Here is a 20,532-nt window from a genome sequence, read left to right as displayed (position 1 = left end):
CATCAGAAGCCCCAAAAATGTCCTTCATCAAAACGCTCCTCAAAAAACATACACTCGACCCACTCCTCTCCCAGAACTACTGGCCTATCTCCAAAACCTGCTTCATGGCCAGACTGATACACCGCACAGCATACAAGCAAATTCGCCTTTTCACTGAAGCCAACAACTTCCTGGACCCTGCACAATCTGGCTTCAGACCGCTCTGAGGAACAGAATCCTCCTTAGTGTCCATCTGGGACAACAACAAAAAAAGAACGGCTGATGGAGAAGGCTTCGCTGTACTCATCCTTCATGACCTCTCTGCTGCCTTCAATACCATCGATCACACCATGCTCCTAGACAGGCTACACTCATTAGGAATCAAAGACACAGGCCTCCCCTTTCTTCTATAATTATTCACAAATCATGCTCTTCCACCTGTTCTCCTCCTCCTCACATCCCGTAACAAAAGGGGTCCCACAAGGAGCATCCCTATCTCCCCTGGACTTCAACATCTATATAAACCCTCTGCCCCCACTCATCTGCTGCCACAATCTCACCTGCTACAACTACGCAGATGACACACAGATCATCCTTAAAATCCCATAATCGCCAGGCCCCAATGGTCCAGATCTGTATTTATGGACCTTGCGGATATTGACTATTGGATGATGACCAATAATCTCATCCTCAACCCTGGAAAATGTGAAGTCCTTGTCTACTCCCACCACTTTCCCATGGCTCCAGCCCCTCCTGCTCCCACCACAGTCCCTGCGCTCTCCCACCCTTCTTCCAGCACAGTCCCAGGGCCAGCTGCGACTTTTGAATTTTTAAAGTGATGGGGCATAAATATTTCCCTCAGATATGCCATAGTGACCAAACCAATCAAGTAGGCTTCAGGGGGGTTCGCCCCCCAGGAAATGTTTTAAAATAATAAGTTAAAATGCTGCACTTTAGAGCAGACTTTTATTTAATTAATCCTGTTTACCACTCTAACTTCCATGCCTAAACGGCACAGCTTATTAACAAGTCTTTCTAGAGCAAGGGTCATCACGTGAGGCAGTCGAAGGAAAGAAGAAGCAACATTATACTTTATGCGAAATCCGATCTTCAGCATGCAATGAATATTGTGTGTAATGATAGCCGTGTTCAAGTTCACCACATCCAAAAAGAGGAAAAGCTGCACTGCCATGAGTTCCACATGAACTCCTGTGCAGAAAACAACACCGAATACACATGATAAGCGAGTACAGGACAAGGATATGGAGGCCCTGTCCCTCCAATGCATTTCCAGCATCACAACGACTATCCACCTTATTTAGTGCTCACCGGGCCCTACACTTACCTTTGAAATGAACCTCCTCCACAATTTGGAGGACTACATCAAAGTTTCAAAATCATCCTCTTGGGAGACCTTAACCTGGGCCTCAACGACCCAGAAGACCCCATGAATTCTCACTAAGTCCCTCGACACCCTAGGTTTCAAACATTGCATCTCGAGCCCCAGCCACACAAAAGGCTGCACCCTGGACTGGATCGCAGACATTAATTGCAATGTTGTTATCAATGCTAATATTGCCTGCCCCTGGTCTGACCACCACATTATTGGTTTCTCCATCTCCCACCCCAAGAAACCTAAGCTTACTATCATGCCTATACAACCAACTCTCGCGTGCAGCTCACAGAAGCTTACAAAAGAAATTATCATGCAATGGCTGGATACACCTAACCTTAAACCCCCTTCTCTAATAACCCTAACACTGTAGTAGACATATATGCCTATACTTTGTCTATGGCAGTCAACAAAATCACCCCACTAGTCCCTCGCAAAGCCAAACCAGTCACACACTGTAATTCTTGGTATACCCCAGACTTATGGCAATTACACAATAAGATATGCCAGGCAGAACTATTGTGGCAAAAATAATCCTTCAGACACTCTGAAAGATGATTTCAACAATATTGCCAAGTTTATAAGCTAGCAATTATATCAGCCAAATCTAAGTCATACAACACCAAGATCTTCAATGCTAGCTCATACACCAGGGACATCTTCACCATTTTCAAAGAACTTGAGACCCCTACCCCCTTAACCCCACCTTCACCAAGGATGAAGCGTGATGCAGAAGCAGCCAATCCGCTATGCTTAACAAAATCAACATTCTGAACAGAAAAGCCCTGAACAATCAAGCCAACCTCCACACACACACTCACCCCATCCCCCAGCCCCTCCTCTGACCTCCCAAACCACCCCACTCACCAGGTTCACTTTAAAGGGACCTCGATACAAGAAGTCCTAGCTATCGTCAAAAGCCTAAAACCCTCCAGATCCAAAGGAGATGCATGTCCTGCCTCCATTATCAAAGACTGCTCTGTGTCTCTAGCCCCGCTCATCACCACATTCATAAACACCTCCTTCTCAACCAGCACAGTACCTTCCAACATTAAGGAAGCCTGGGTACTCCCCATTCAAAAACAAACTGCTTAAACCCTACTATTCCTACAAACTACAGGCCCATCATGACTGTCCACTTATTGCAAAAAATCTTAGAACGGGCAGCCTATCTGCAAGTTCAAAACTTCTTAGAAAATAACCACATCCTCGGTATGAGACAGTCCGGGTTCCACCCAGGCCATTGCACAAAATCAGTCCTGTTGGACCTAAAAAACAGATGGAAGAGATCACAGATAAGGGAAATACTGCACTCCTGCTTCTCTTGCACCTGTCCTCTGCATTTGACCTAGTCAATCACAAATTCTTGTGCCACCACCTAACTACCGCGGCCAGCTTTTCACTGACTGCTACCGCCTGGATCACCTCTTTTCTGGAATGAAGAGTCATGAGAGCATTTGCAGAAAATGCCAGTGCGTCCACATCCCCCATCCCATGTGGGGTACCGTAACGCTCATTCATATCCCCAACACCCTACAACATCTTCACCGGGACCCTTTCTGACATCCTAGATTCTCGTGGCATAGCCTACTTCAACTATGCCGATGACACACATATTTTACTCCCTCTCACGGGTAACTACAAGGTCGACTCTGATGCTCTTATTGAAACCTATTCCAGGATCCAGGCTTGCATGACAGTTAACCATCTGTGCCTGAATGGAGACAAAACCAAAATCCTTGAAGTCGGATCCTCTGCAGTTGTAAAAAAACTCAGTTCCTAATACACTGCCTTCCACATTAACAACATTCTGATCCAGGTCTCCTCATCAGTAAAGACCCTAGGGATCTACCTTGACGCCACTCTTTCCATGTCCCACCAAGTGAATGCTCTTGCATCCTCAGGAGGCTACACCACCAAAGTCTTAAATGCCTCAAGACCTTTCCTCTCCAAAGACAGTTGACTAACTATCGCCCAAGAAATCATAGGCTCAACGCTAGACTACGGTAACGTCCTCTTTGAAGGTACCTCATCCAGAAACTTGCAGAAACTACAATTGATTCAAAACAATGCCCTGCGAGCAGCACTCAATCTTCCTAAAAAAGTACATATCTCAGTCACCCGCAAAGCCGTTCATTGGCTGCTAATTCCACAACACATCATGTTCAAAACTCTGTCCATCACCCATAAGTGATTATCCAACACTGCCCCCCCTTACCTTACACATTTACTAAAACCCAATTCACCATTCCCTTCAGGTCACCATATGTTCACTGCCTACCTTTACCTAAAGTCAGAAGAGTAAAAGCAGGAGGCTCAAGCTTCCCTTACATAGCAGTCAAACACTGGAATGCGCTCCCACCTTCACTCAGAGTAGAACAGTCATACTGGGTATTCCGCACTACTACCTGCTTTACTAACATATCATTTGATGTTGTCTGTAATGAACTTGTTCCTGTAACCAGCACCTCGATGCCCTCAGGTTATTTGAGCGCTTCACAAATGAAGTAAATAAATACATTTTCTGATTGATTTTACATGTTTTCCTATGTATTCTTTTTCTCAGCTGGTTTATGTGGCACAATCAATTAATACATGTGGTGGACACTTGGAAAGTTGGTGGTTTGTGCCCGCCCTGTGATTGCAAAGTTCTGAAATTATTTTGATGTTTAATTGGTTTAAAATTGTTGCTGATTAAGTTGTCACCCTCCCTTTCCACAAACCAGGAATGGGTTTTTAAATAAAAATAAATAATACAACTCTCTGAATGGGGGACATAGGGACCGATTCTGTGACAGTCCTGACGAAACTGCTACATCTTGTCAACCTATTTATGATACTTGTACCTAGTGCTTTGAATAAGAAAAGTTCTGTTTTTGGGATTTCATAGATTATACTTTCTTGTCTAACTCTGTCTGCTGGCAAATGCAAAAAACCAACAAAAAAGGGAAAGAGTGTTAATCTTCACTCTCAGGTAAAACAACATATATGTAAAGAATGAAGGACAAACTGACCTTGCTTCTCTGTGGTGCAATAGTACTCGTAAAAAATGGCAGGGGATGCACCCAACCCAGTCCAAGCCCTATTCACCTCTTCACCCATCCCCAATGGTCCAACTCCAATTACCCATGCCATCTCTACACATCCTCCACTGCCCACACCTTTGCCTCCACCCACTCCCATCAACCCCTTTTCCCTAACGTCCCCCCTGGTCACACCTTCCACAACCCGCGGCCAGCCACCTCCTCCACTCCTGCTCCTCCTGCCATTCCCAACCCGACCTGTCCAGCACTTGAAAACATACCCTACCATGTCTCTTGTACCCTCATCAACGCCGGGTCAGTGGAATTTCAAAATGGAAATATGCAAAATGGACAATGCAAAGGTCTAAATGTATGAAATCAATACATAAAGAACCAGATACATTAAAAAAAAGAATAAATCAGTTCATACTGGAAAATTGATCACTTAAACAATTAATTTTTTTCTGGGGATTGCACGTTATAAATCAGTTCATATTGGAAAACTGATTGCCTAAACAATTGATTTTTTCTGGGGATCGCACGTTATAGGAGTATCAATTACAAAATTGACAAATTAGACTTGATATTGTTTCAGCCACAATATAGGCACTCTATGTGCTGACCCTGGTACCTTAAAACCAAGTAGCACAAAAGATTCGCTCCAGGAGAGGAATTAAAGCTGACAGAGGCTGAAAAATTGTTTTTCAAATACTCAGAAGAGGCTTCGACTCGAGCAGAATCAGTGCACTATCTAGAAATGACTGACATATTTGATAAAAGAGACGCGGAAGCGGAGGATGTTTTTTTTGCGACATAGACAAACAATAGGGGAAACAACATCATCACAAACATCCACCTCATTAAGGAATCTTTTTGAGAAATTGGAAGCAGCCTCAAAAAAAGAATTGTCCAAATGGTGGGAGATTAAAAAAATGAAGATGTATATGGAGGTGGCTAGGGTACCCCGTGGACTACGGATATGTATCTCCCCATCTTTTGAAGAAGAGGACACAGAAACATTACAAGACTGGGAGGCTTTATTAACACGAACCTCCAAAGAAATGATGATCAAGATTATAAATCAGGCAGCACTAGTGCATGAAAAAACATTAAAGGAAATAAATGAACTTAAAGAAGCAATTGAAAAACGAAACCTTCCAGAGTTGGGATTCAAAAATTATCAGATCTTAGATGATTATCTCAATAGATTCACAGAAGAAATAAAGGCCAAGAAGCAGAAAACCTTTATAAGGGATGCAATAGACTACAAAATTGGAAGCGTATATACCAATCAGCGGAAATATGATATAAAGGCAAATCTACAATACAAACCCAAAGAGAGTACAATAACTAATGCTGATATATCAACACAATCATCAGACACAGAAACAAACAGTGAATCGGAAAAAGAAATTAGCACCAAACCAAGCACATCCACAGATTCCCAAGACCTCTCTTTTTTAGAGGAATTTCGAAGACACAAACTAATACATCGATCATATCCTCAACTAACAACTACTTCAAAAGCAACCTTAAATCAAAATACCAGAGGAAGTACCAAAACCAGTTTCACAAAACCAAGAGGGGGAAGAGAGGAGGATCAAACAAACAAAAGTATTGGACAAAGAGGAATGCAAACAAGATCCAAAAACAGGGAAAACCGAGCAAACCAGTAAACTTGGTTCTGAATCTATCCAAACATGATGTGGATGAAACAGTAACATCAGCACTCAACAGAGGAATAAACTTCAGTCCTACAAATAGAGCAGACTACTTTCAGACACAAGTAGGTCTTTTCAAATTGAAACTAAAAAAATACTTTGAAGAAACCCCGATGAAAACCAAGGAACATAACATCAAAGAAATCTCACCCCTCACTGTGGAACTAGCAGAAGGATCAGTTAACATCTTGAATCTAACAGAGGCAGATTTTACTTTGAATCAGAGGAAACGTACCTGAAACCCGAATCCAAATTTATACCGACCCTGATGGAAAATAATGCCATAGACCTTTTTCACAAAGCAGTGAGCAAGGAATTAAGACATAAGTATTTAGAAAATAAAAAAATCAATTTGAAATACAACCTCATGAAAGCAGAGATAAAAGCAATTGATCATCTTTCCAAAAACCAAGATATAGTTGTGAAATCGGCCGACAAAGGAGGGAACATAGTACTCATGCAGAGAGCAGACTACATTGCGGAAGGTACCAAACAACTCAGGGACACCAAATGTTATTCTGTGTTAAAAAACAATCCAACCAAAACTCTACAAGCCCAATGGCACCAAATGGTAAAAAACTGGGAGGAGATCGGACTCCTATCAGAAGAATAAACAAACTATATGGACATATCCAAGCCAGTCATGTCCATTATATATTTTCCTCCGAAAATACACAAAAACTACAAGAAATTTCCACCATGATGACCCATTATAAATGGGATAGGCTCCTTAACTGAAAGGATTTCACAGTACCATGACCTACACTTATAACCTCTTATAACCGGACTAGCTTCATATTTACGGGACACGAAACACGTTATTCAACAGATGGAACTCATCCCATGGGAGACAGACTTCCTATTTGTGACCCTAGATGTGGTGTCATTATACACCAGTATCCAACACACCAAGGGACTGGAAACAACAGAATGTTTTCTTAAAACTAGATCTATTTCATTCCTTAAACATAGTAACATGATTCTAGAGATGCTGACCTTTGTTTTGTCAAACAATATTTTCATGTTCAACAAGACAATCTATAAACAAGAAAAGGGAACGACCATGGGGGCCAATTTTTCTCCACATATGCACATTTATTTATGGGCCACTTTGAACTATACCACGCATGGCAACACCAGGCATTTACTGAGAAAGAAATCGTATATTGGGGCCGTTACATCGACGTTGTACTTATGATATGGAACGGGAACAAACCAAGTCTTAAAGAATACATTGCTCATCTCAATAATAATATGTACAACATCAAATTCACAGAAAAAGTCAGCTCAGAAGCAATAGAATTTCTAGACCTACACCTCTATACAGATGGGGAAAGGGTACTTAGGGATCTCTACATTAAACCGACAGCAGTCAACAACAAATTGCATGCACAAAGCAATCATGTGAAACATACCATAAGAAATATTCCATATGGTGAAATACTCAGAGTCAAACGGAATTGCAGTCTGGACACAAAATATCAAACACATGTAGCTGATTTAAATGAAAATTTCATAAATAGAGGATACAATGAAGATTGTCTAAACCATGCCATAAGAATAGCAGAAAAAGTATCAAGAACCAGTCTACTGACAGACAAATGGAAAATTGGGAATAAAAATGGAAAAACACGCTTCATTACAACATACAACAGTGAAGTTAATATTATGAAGAAAATACTCAACAGACATTGGAACATCTTGCAAACGGATGAGACATTGAATAAATACATAGAAAATAAACCAACAATGGTTTTTAGAAAAGCACACACTCTGAAACAAAAAGTAAGTCCCAGTCATCTAAGGAACTCTGCTGAAAGCGACCTTAGCAGCTTTTTGAAAGTGCCGCCACCAACGGGCTCTTACAAATGTGGAAAGTGCATAATTTGCACCCAGATGCTTAATGGTACCAAACAGATCAAATTGCCAACTGGGAAAATGCAAGACATGAAACAATTCATCAATTGCAGAAGCAAATATGTGATCTATGTAATACAATGCATATGTTGCAAGAAATACATCGGCAGCACCATTAAAGAATTAAAGATACGTATTATGGAACATCTAAGAGCAATCAAGAATGGAGATTCCAGATACCCTATGGCTATTCATTGTATACAGGAACATAGCCAATTAGACATCAAGGACATTACATTTTTTGGCATCGAAAAAATTGAGCAACCAGAAAGCGGAGGAGATAGACACATGCCATACTGGTCTGAACACAGAAACTTAGATGGTTTGTTGGCTTTAAGAATATGTTACAATATACTCAATAATGTCTGAAATGTGCAAATTTGAATTTAAATGTCTTCCACAATGTATGAATTATGCAAAAATTCAATTCTAACGTGTTCTTTTTCCTATATGTGTGAATTCCTAATATCAAGACATAACCTATTTTATACATGAATTATGATCTTCAAAGACGGGTTTTTTTCAACAGTGGGTCACAAGTCCACGTAAACAAAAATGCAATGCATAAAAATAGCAACACGTATAAAGGTTAAAATTGTTAAGAATAATAAGGGCGAGTTAAACAGGAGACCCAATTATGGTACACCTTAGCACTTACAATTATAGACACAACTCTCAGTACATAATATTATGTTAAATAGGATTACTCAATCGTTTTCATGTCAAAAAGTAGATGGACCGGAGATTTGCCATTTCAAAATGGCCGCCGCATGCAATGACGTGTATGACGTCATTGCGGCATAATAACGTGATGACGTCATCACGCACCATACGTGGCGCCCTGGATAAGCACAAAAACAAGATGGCAAGATCCATCTTGGACCGAGAACACATCAAGGAAATCGTACCGTGATGTGAGAAATGGATTCATAACTTTTGCAAGGTAGGTAACATTTTAAACCCCCGTTTTTCCCTTTTTCTTTTTCTTTTTCTCTCCCTCATCCTTTCCACATCCTGACCAATCTATTTTTTGTAATTCATTGCATTATGCTCAATTTTTTAAGCACTTAAGTTAACACCTAGCTCAGAATAGTAAATATGGGAAAGCCAGTGAACATTTCTTGATGTGCCTGTTTTCGCTCCATTTTTCCTAATTAAAGCACTTCTAAGTAACATTTTACCTAGTGCCTTTGTCTACAGATAGCCAATACACTTTCATAGTAAGCAAAGGTGTTAGCGAATAAACAGTCAATACATGCATTTTTTACAGATTTAACTATCCAGAAATACCACAAAAAACGCTTAATAAGGGAATGATAAGCAAAACTGTACCGACAACCAAGATCAAGAAAATAGTAATAAGGGTGAGTGGTTACATTTATAGGTCCTTTATTCTTCAAATAGATTTGTTTGGTTTTGTGTTACTAATTAGTTAATGAAACAATTGGATCAAATTGTTTTCCACCAAATTTATTTTTCTCTTTGGTTTAGAATCTCTCCTGAGGAACCACAGCTAAAGCTGTGGGGAAACACGTGTTGGGAGATTATTAATTTGATGAAAAGGGAGATTATTAATTTGATGAAAATCTGCAATTGGAACTGTATATATGTGTATGTAACTAATACATGGAAGTTCAAAATAGAAATATGTAATATGGACAGTGCAAAGGTCTAAATGTATCAAATCAATACATAAAGAACTACTTACATATAAAAACTAATAAATAAGTTCATACTGGAAAATTGATCACTTAAACAATTGATTTATTTCTGGAGATCACACGTTATAAGAGTACCATTTACAAAATTGACAACGCCGGGTCAGTGTCCACATCTCTGACCAAATCACAGAGGAAAATACAGACATCCTTTTCATCGCACCTGACAATTACGAGTCCATTGCGCACAAGGCCTTCCCACCTAGGTTCAACCTTATTGATCAGAAAGGGTGCAAAGGGGTGGAGGACTTGCAATACTACACAAACCCCAATTCCCAATAATAATTAAGGACACCTTAGCTAACACCACAGATTACAAATCACTTGTGGTAAAACTCCAACTCTTACCCTCTGCCTCACACAGCTTCCTACTAATCTACAGACCCCCTAGCGGCAAACCAACATTTCTCAGCTACACTCTGCGATGCTCTGACAAGCCCCCTCAACCTCCATCCAACACTTACCATCCTAGGAGATTTCAACATCTGGTTTGACTCACCATCAAACCCCATGACCCCAATGTCTCACAGACAACCTAGAATCATTCAAACTGACACAACACATCTCCACATCCACTCACGCCGGGGGTCACACCCTCAATGCAATCTTAACCACTGCAAACATATCCACACTGTCCCTACGCCCCCTATCATGGACTGGTCCCTTAGCAATCTTCTTCTCTGTACCACTGACCACCGCGGCTCACACCCAAGGTCACACCCAATCTCCACCAACCCCCACACCTGACATTCTGCTATGGAATAAAGTAATTATGACCACATTTCTATCCAACTCCCTCCTCTTCTCTCTACCAACACTATCCCTCCAGGAAGGGCGGCACCCCTTCAAACTCTTTGACCTCTAGCTCTCGAACACCCTTACAACCCTCACCCCAACAAAACAGTCCTCTCAGAGATCAGGACTCACAATCAGGTGGTACACCACCAATCTCAAATCACTAAAATCCCTCAAGCATCATCTGAAACGGACCTGAAGAACCATCCTTAAGGCCCAGAACAAAACCATCCTAGCAAGACAAGCCAGAGCATACAGACAAGAAATCAGAAAAACCAAGAACACTTTCTATTCAACTCTCCAGCCTGATCTAACTCCACTCCCACCTATCTCCCAATCCGTATGTGACACCTTATCAAAACACTTCCACAATGTCGCTATCGACAGACACTTCGCCATCATCTCTAAATTGGAATGCATGCCCCCATCCCCTACCCAGGCACAGCCCAACCCCCATCGTAACCCCCTTCAATACAAACTTTCACCTCTTTCACTCCAATCACACACCAGGAGTTCCTCTCGTCCTAGCACAAAGCTGCTCATCAGGCTCCCCTGAGGACCCCTGCCCGCCCAAACTCGTCAAAAAGTCCTAGCTTCAACCTGTGCAGGCAGTATCGCAGGCTCAATCCTCAACCACTCCCTAACATCGGGAGCATCAGAAGCCCCAAAAATGTCCTTCATCAAAACCCTCCTCAAAAAACATACACTCGACCCACTCCTCTCCCAGAACTACTGGCCTATCTCCAAAACCTGCTTCATGGCCAGACTGATGCACCGCACAGCATACAAGCAGATTAGCCTTTTCACTGAAGCCAACAACTTCCTGGACCCTGCACAATCTGGCTTCAGACCGCTCTGAGGAACAAAATCCTCCTTAGTGTCCATCTGGGACAACAACAAAAAAAGAACGGCTGATGGAGAAGGCTTTGCTGTACCCATCCTTCATGACCTCTCTGCTGCCTTCAATACCATCGATCACACCATGCTCCTAGACAGGCTACACTCATTAGGAATCAAAGACACAGGCCTCCCCTTTCTTCTATAATTATTCACAAATCATGCTCTTCCACCTGTTCTCCTCCTCCTCACGTCCCGTAACAAAAGGGGTCCCACAAGGAGCATCCCTATCTCCCCTGGACTTCAACATCTATATAAACCCTCTGCCCACACTCATCTGCTGCCACAATCTCACCTGCTACAACTACGCAGATGACACGCAGATCATCCTTAAAATCCCAGAATCGCCAGGCCCCAATGGTCCAGATCTGTATTTATGGACCTCGCGGATATTGACTATTGAATGACAACCAATAATCTCATCCTCAACCCTGGAAAATGTGAAGTCCTTGTCTGCAGGAAAACATCCCTCCTCCCACAATACTCCCTGCAATCCCTAGACCCCCCACTGGAAGCCTCCACCTCAGTGAAAACAATTGGATGCACACTGGACACAGATTTATCCATTTGCCAACAAGTCAAATCCGTCTCCAGGACCTGTTTCTTCTACCTACACATCCTAAGGTGTATCTTCCCTTACTTCACTTATCCTCAGCATTTCTCTGCCATCATCTCCATCATCCTCGCCCACTTAGACTACACAAACTTCCTTTACCTAGGTGCACCAGCATTCTAGCTAAGGAAACTGCAAGAATCCCAAAAACGGAAGCCTGCCTGCTCATTAACCTACCTCCCAGAGTACAGATCAGCCCCACACTGAGAGTCCTCCATTGGCTTTCGATTGGCCGACACACTACCTTTAAAGCCATGTGCATCACCCACTGCGCGATCCACAATACAGAGCCAGAGTTCCTTCAAGACAAAGTCACCCGCTACCACTCCTCAAGGACTCTCAGATCGGACAAAGTATCTCTCCTAGTAGTCCACTGTGCAACTCCTCCAGACTCGGTGCATCCTCTGTTTCTGTCCAGGTGCCGATCATCTGGAACTCCCTACCCCTGCACATCCACAATATTGACATCACCTGGCATTCAGAAAGGCCCTCAAAATCTCATTTTTCCCTCCCTTCAGTTGAAACTTTCCCCACTCTCTCGGTAGGTAAACGCTGACCCATACACAACAGCACTCCTACCTACCAATGCCCCATGGATGCTGGCAGCTTTTGAAGCAGCACACTGTGACAAACTCCTCCTCCCGAAACACAAAAACACCCCTACACATCAATACCCCATGGATGCGGGCAACATTCACAGAGGGAGACCGTAAAACACGATAGTCCTCTCCTCAACCCCTGGCCCATCAGGTCTCTGGGTCCTCTCCCAATGCTCAGACTCTCATTGCAGGGAGACCTTTAATAGCGAGACCAGCCAATCGAACTGAACGAAGAAAAAAAACACTGCAGTTGAACTCCAGCCAACCCTATGGCACGTATATCTTATACCACATCTGTGGACACAAGCCAAGGCACGGCCACCCATCCATGCACCCTAGAATGCAGCTATGGCTATGCTTTTGCGGTCTAGCAGCACACATAGCCGTCCACACTGAAACCCCTGATATATCTCAACACCTCTGCCATTAGAATACAGGAACAACCAATCACAAGAAATGCAGTTTAACTGGGCACACATTGAATCTTCAGCACTAGAACTCTATGCTAAACCACCAAAAGCAGCCACCCACGTGCCTGGCTTCTGGGATGCTTACTGGAGCCTAGCTCTTCCACCTAATCACAACCTGGCGAAAATGCACACAAGCATCTTTAATTTAAACTCCTAGAATCTCATGCACATGGACTGCGGTCACCCAGGGCGTTCCAACCACAAAGCACATTGAGGCCATACAAATGGGGACAGGGCGCTATATAAATGACAAATACAATACAATACCTAAATGAAAATGTTGCTTATTTATGTGCCCCAAAGAAGGGAATGTTATCAATTATTTAAAAGGGAGATTCTGCTTACTTTTGCAGCTCAAGATAGGACAAGAGGCTCACTAATCTCAAAAGGCAAACTGCATGAAGAGGACAGAAAGGTTACAATCGGTGTATGGTCATTGCATCGAAAAAGATGTATCGAAAAGTCAAAGCATCGAAAAAGATGCATCGAAAATAAAAGCATCGAAATTGTATGTTTTACATTAAAAGTACGTATCCATCCAAACTTTTCCATTGAATGGATATGTACTTTTAAATGTAAAATATAGCATTTCGATGCTTTTATTTTTACGTTCAAAACGTTACATGGAGCGGTCCAGTTCTGAAATTTTGGCACTGGCCAGCTCCTTGTAATGTTTTAATATTTTTTTGTATATTGGGGGTTCCCCCTCACCAGCCCCCCTAACCCCCACACCCACCCCCTTAACCCTAACCCTAACCATAATGTAACCCTTAATCAAACCCTAACCCTAATCTAAACCTTAATGTAAACCTTAATCTAACCCTAAATCTAACCCTAGCCCAGAGGTCTTCAAACTGTGGGGCGTGGCTGCATCCCATGGGGGATTGTTTTTTTTAGATTGGAGGAAATGGGAAGGGGAAGCTCACATGGTCAAACTGGGCCATGAAACGGTCTTAGGCACCAATGAAAAAATGGCCAGCAGTTGCAAATGGATATTCAGTGTTTAGTCACAGACTGTTTGACTAGTACCCAAGGTGTTGTGTTTTGTTCAAATGTAAACAAATGGTGATTTTTAAAGAATATTTATTCAGCAACAATGGTCAAAACTACTAGCTGCATAGTTTAGAACTCCTCAAACTGGTCTACATTGGCCAAAAAAGTGGCCCATTTTGTCTGGCCTACACTAGCATTTTGCATTTTTGGTACGGTCATCACCCTATTGCCCTATAGTCCAGTCCAAGCCTGCCGGCTCATCCATAATGGGTGAGGGGGCGTCCACCCACTGGCCACCTCACCCATTATGGAGGAGCAGAGGAGCCAGGCCAGTGAAACACTGAGCACTCCCTCAGCTGCTTTTTCCATCTGAGATAGTGCTCCTGGGTTGGCTGAACTGTCAAAGGGAAACACTCTTTGGCTTTGACAGTTCATTTCCCCAGCCGCACATGATCACTGACCCATGCAAAGCTGGGGGTGTTTTGCTTTGCCAGCCTTGCATAGCTCATTGGAAATGCTGGCTGGGGCACTGCATGTATGAATGTGAGAGAGGGTGCTCCTGCGCCTCCTCGCACATACGGGCAGAGCAACCTGGAGCGGGGCATTTTAGCAACCACGCGAGGTACATTTATGGTGATTTATTTTTTATATAAATGTGTATGGATGTGTGTATGCTTGTGTTATGGGACTGTGGTGGGAGCAGGATGGGCGGCAGCACTGGGATACTGGTCGGAGTAGGGTGGGGAGAGCCCAGGTTCTGTACTGGGTGTAGGGTGCGGTGAAGGCACGCAAAAGTTCAAAGCGATTTCTACATACTGTCCGTCTGGCACTTTTGGGGGGCCCGGCCTGCCCAAACTTTGCTCAGGGGGGCCCAGGCCAAAAAAGTTTGAAGACCACTGCCCTAGCCCCACCCCTAACCCTAAACCTAATCTAACCCTTAATCTAACCATAACCCTAACCCTAACCCAACCCTTAACATAAAACTTAATCTAACTCTAAATCTAACCCTAGCCCCAACCCTAACCCCTAACCCTAACCCTAAACATAATCTAACCCTTAATCTAACCCTAAATCTAACCCTAGGCCCAACCCTAAACCCTAACCCTAACCCTATCCATCAAAATTATACATCGAAAATTATTCAATGAAATGCTTTTCGATGGAAAGGCAATTCAATTAATAGCTTTCGATGGAAAGGTATTCGATGGAAAGGTTTTAGATGAAATGACCAGATACTGTTACAATCAAATCACTGGGTCACACACTTCAGCCAAACCCCTTGTTTTCAAAACCCAATCACAAGGAAGAAAGGTATGTCAATTCACAAAATGGCCAGTTTTAACAGATGTGACATCATGTACCTGATAACATCACAGGAATTGACATCACTTGCCCTTTGACTTAGACAACATCAAAGAAAGTGATGTCATATAAGCTTTGGGCCTGTTGACTTCACATGAAGTGACGTTGCAAAATGTAAAACATACTCCAATTACTGTATAATTAACAAAATCCCATATAGTACTAATGTTGGCAAAAGGCTATTTTGGTTTTCAATCGCATATTGACTACAGTACTGTCCCAATATATAATAGGCACAGTCATAATATGCAGGAGCACGCCCACCAAAGCCATCATAGGCCAGGAGAATAGCGTTTGTATGTCAGTTCAACTCTATATGGCCAGTTACTGCCATCACATATGTCTTAAATCATTGCACGTCAAGTGTATTTATAATATGCTAACTACTGCTTCACATATCAAGCACTGCCATGATATGCTAAGCTCAACCTTACAAAACCCTGTTAGGGTCATTGTGTACCCAGTTAAGCCTTAATTGCCCAAGTACTGTCACCTCATGCTGGTAAAGCCTGAAATAGTAGATACATTATTCATCTTGTTTTGTTCTTTGTTTTTTTATACTGCAAAGTAAACCAAATCAGTGTTGGTGATCTCCATTTGAGAAGTTAAGGAAGGAAAATGAGGCTTGGTAAATGGATTTTCCCAAGATCGCAAGTGTTTGCCAAGTGGAACAACCAGAATTTGTGCCTGTTTCACTGTCTCAAATTTACCACATCTCGGACTATCCCTTCTGAAATTTCATACCAATGTACTAAGATTTCCGTATTGTGTTGCCTCATAAGCAGAAGCAGTAGTAGTTCATGTTTAGAAAAAGAGATATGTGAGCTCCCAACTACATTCTAAATGAATCTCACAAATACAAACAAAATCTTGTTTTGGGGGAACAAAAATATGATTTATTGGGATGGGATGTTGGAGGAACACACTACCGAGCGGAGTGATAAGCACTTTATTCACTGAGCTATCCCCATCCGTCGCATCATACTGCATAACAATGGGATTTCTTAAAAATAAAAATGCAGTGCTTTTCACAGTTTATATTGACGCGTTACATATACGAGACAACAGATCATGCTTAAGTGAACTGAAAAAGATGACTCAGACAGACACGTGTGCATAAAGAAAACATAGAGGAATGCAGCTCCCTACAGAATAATACTCCTGAAGTTGCAATGGCAAGTACTATTGTAGAGAAGGAGTTAAGTACCCCCACCTCAATCACTTCCCGCATATTGCCTATCTGCTGAACACCAGAATGCGACGCACGTACAAAGCCCTTTGAATTACAGATACCAAGGAGAATCCTGGAAGCAAGGTTCCCATTGAGACAACCATACCTGCATATGACACAGTATGATGGCTGTCTGAGTGATAGTCCAGAAGAAAGCAAGACAAATTGAAGAAAAAAAACGAGAAATGATGACGCCATACAAATGCAAAGCTCACGTATATAGAGAACAGATACAGGAGGATGTAGACGATTCTATAAGGCATCAAGAAAGTATCGAGATTAATGACATCTTGGGATCAAGATGAAGACACGTATGCTACAAAAATAATGAAGATACCAAGCAATTTCACACGTGTAAATATGCAAATAAATGTAAGCAGATGAAGTATTCTTGAGGCTAGCTTAATAGTAAATAGAGTGTGGCATGCTCCAACATGTGTATATATATATATATATTGGAGTCAGTAGAAGATGGATGTTCCCACTATGTACAATAGCAGGGCTGAGCAAAAGAAGGAAGGACACTTTTTCATTTTGTCATAGTCAGAAAAACAAGTGAATTACAGGCGAAAACTCAGAAAGTCAAGGTTGGATGAGCCAAGGCCGTATCAGACTGGGATGAGCTGACATTGGATACAAATCGTGTGAAAGAATGAAGATTCCTGTTCAGAAGGCATGAATGAGAACAAGCAGATGTCAGAGGGCTATTGGAAAATAGCATTTTAAATACATTGAAAGCTCAATTTTGTGGTCTTTAGTCACGTGGGGAGGAGAAGTCGGAGGAGCATGATGGTCACACCTACGCACGAGGGCAGGGTGTGCCTTCACTCTTCTGAATTCGTCAGTAGCAAGGAACATTTCCAAGGACAAGTTCAAAGCCTTAATTGACAGCAGACCACTGAGGTGATGATGGATGGTCATGCTAATTGGCAGGAGGCTATGGTTAAGACTAGCTTATCTGCAACTGCGTGCTGCTAACTTAGGTTGGGACGGTATTGACAGAGGTTAGAAAGTAACCAATGATAGGGGACCGTATGATCAAGGGTCTTGTAGTTGTGTAGCCAATTAGACGTAGTATATTTAGTGACATTCATAGTGACATATTTTAGGGACGGGCTTTGTTGCCCCACCTGATTTAAGAAGCCTATCACTTTATTTCTCTGCCCAAACGAGTACGGATCGTATACTTAGATGATCCGTTTAGACCCTGTCACATTCACCCATAGGTTTTTAAGCTTTGCCGCATAGGATGACGTTAGTGATACACAGGTTAATGTCATTAATGATGAATAATTACTATAAAAGTGAGATTTTTTTATGAATTGCTTTGAGATCATGTAGAGAGACGTGGGCTGATGTCTGTTCTACTCCCTGTTTTATATAATTGATATTAAAATAGTTATCCTTTTTCCAACTACCTGAGTTCTTTTGATTATTGATGTTTGAATAAAATTCTGCATCCCCATCTATCTCAAGGGTATTCCTAGCTCATCTTAAAGGGCTGGAAGGTCCAGTCCACATGGTAGCAGATAATTGATGGTTAGATAATCCATCAAGATAAGTAAGCTTTTGAGGTCCCAGAAATATCACACGACCTCTGCCATTCAACTGAAAGGACGTGAGGCTCCCTGTGGATAGCATTTTTTAGAATAACGCAAAGTCTTGTAAGCCAGGTTAGACAGGTCCCCTATTTTGCATGCAGAAACCCCTCCTTGGTGTCTACAGGAAGCTGAACGGATGGAAAGTTGAAGAAGCCACTTAGAAGGCGTGCGATCCCAAGATTCAGAAGTTGAAAGATTCGGATGGTGAGTACAAAACTGAGCGAGGTGGCAAAAGAGTGAATGGGCAGTGGGTGAAGGTAGTGACAAAAGGGAAAACGAGTAACAGAGGGAGGTAGTGTTAAACATTGTGTAAAAAATTGACTTGAGGGGAGGCCAAGCAATTTAAGGGAAAATCACAAAGAGGAGCCACAATAGAGCGTACGCCTAGTGCCTGCGTTTTAAAGAATGTAACAGAAGGAACAGCACCTAAAATCACATTGAGGAAGTCATAAGAAACGGGTTTCGGTTAAAGACAAACTTAACGCGGGCTGTTCACACTCCGTATGGGATATTTTTAGGGGCAGACTTAGTCTTATGAGAGAAGACGAGAAGTATATGTGGCCAGCCGAGTGTGTTGTTTGTCTGTTTGTTTTATGTGATTGTATAAAAAATTATGAAAAAATCAAACTATGTTGATGAAAAATGCCAGAGTTGTTAAGGACTAAGCGTATATTTAATGAACTTGAGTTGATGATATTTTTAGCAGATTAAAGTAAAAAAACGAAATTATAAAAGGTTTTTAGCTTGCGACGATTGGTGCTCGCTCATATTGTTTGACTGTATTAAAAAATATTACCATAATTTGCAAAGAGTAAACGGTGAGAATTGACGGTCAAAGAGTGACGTGTCAAAATTAAGGATATTACTCCCTTATACACCTTTGCAAACAGTTGCCAAAACACACACCCAAGCTTAGACAGTATAGTGCGGAATGGGTTAAAGGAACCACGGACAAGATGTTCAAGCCATGGCCACAAGTGGATCAATATCGAAGGGAGTCCAGCAGCACATGATGACATATTTGCATCCTGCATACACGGTGAAAAAGTTAGACAAGCGACTAGCGAAACTAGAGCGCTGGAAGATGTACCAGGAGGAGAGAGAAGATCCGCCTCCTGTAGATTGGATATTTAATGTATGCACAGAGGGGGTGAAGAGCCTTCCGCTCCATCCGCTGCACCTGAGGCAGACGGCGATAATAAGAAAGATGAAGGGATGTACCCATTAAGGGAGCTCAAGGCAGCAACAGGAAATAGCAACCTTGCATATGAATCGCCTGTGCAAAGCAGCGACGAGGCCCGGACAAAACCACTGAGAGAGATGTAATCTCTAAGGTCCTGAGGGACAAGGAGAGAGCGATAAGGAGAAAAATGATCGACCAAGTACATCTTTAGATATAGGATGAGAAATAAAGAGATGGAAAGGAGAAAAAGATAATGCTGATGAGTTAGCGCTTATACAGCACAAATGGATGGGTGGTCAGATTTTGCTCAAACTCGATGGTAAGAGCATTGAGGAGTAGGGCAAAAGGGAGATTGAAATGTTCTGGACAAAAAGGATAAGAAAAGAGAGGAAAGATTGAAAGATGATAGAACTCAAACAAAGGGAAGACAGAGATGGGCAGAGTTGTACCAAGAGAAGCAAATGAGAAAACAGGAAAGAGTAGAGGAACAGGTAAAATATGATAACAGGCAGAGGGTGATTGAAGAGCAAGAAAGAAAAGAAAGGAAAAGAATAGAAGAAAAGGAACAGAAATTAAGGGATAAAAGAATACAAAGACAAAGAAATTAGGAAATACGAAGGGCAAATGAGAGAAAGGGACATGGAAAGGAAAGAAGAAGATAGGGTAAGGGAAGAAGCAAGGAAGCAAAAGGAATTTGACGATGAAATGGAATGAAAGAGATGGCAGAGAGAACGCGATCTTGATCGCATGGGAAAGGAGGATAATGGATCCTAATCCGGTAGTGTCATGAGAGGACATAGAAGAGCTCTCCCCAGAACATGAGCCAATAGCAGGTCCGTCCAGAGCAAATCTGGAGAATGAGTTTGACTCTAGAAGTATTGGAGAGGCAATCGATAAAGTTCATCATGACAGGAAGTCCCAGAAAACATTGCAGGGGAAATGTAAAAATGATTGACTTGAGAGTACGCAGCAGTATGATAAGGAAGGAGCCTCATGTAGTTTTGAACCAAAGGAGCTGTCTTTAGATAGACACTCTC

Source organism: Ambystoma mexicanum, chromosome 2q (genome assembly GCF_040938575.1).
Source record: "Ambystoma mexicanum isolate Mex_15411 chromosome 2q, UKY_AmexF1_1, whole genome shotgun sequence".
NCBI lineage: Eukaryota > Metazoa > Chordata > Amphibia > Caudata > Ambystomatidae > Ambystoma > Ambystoma mexicanum.
This window is presented reverse-complemented; position numbering follows the sequence as displayed.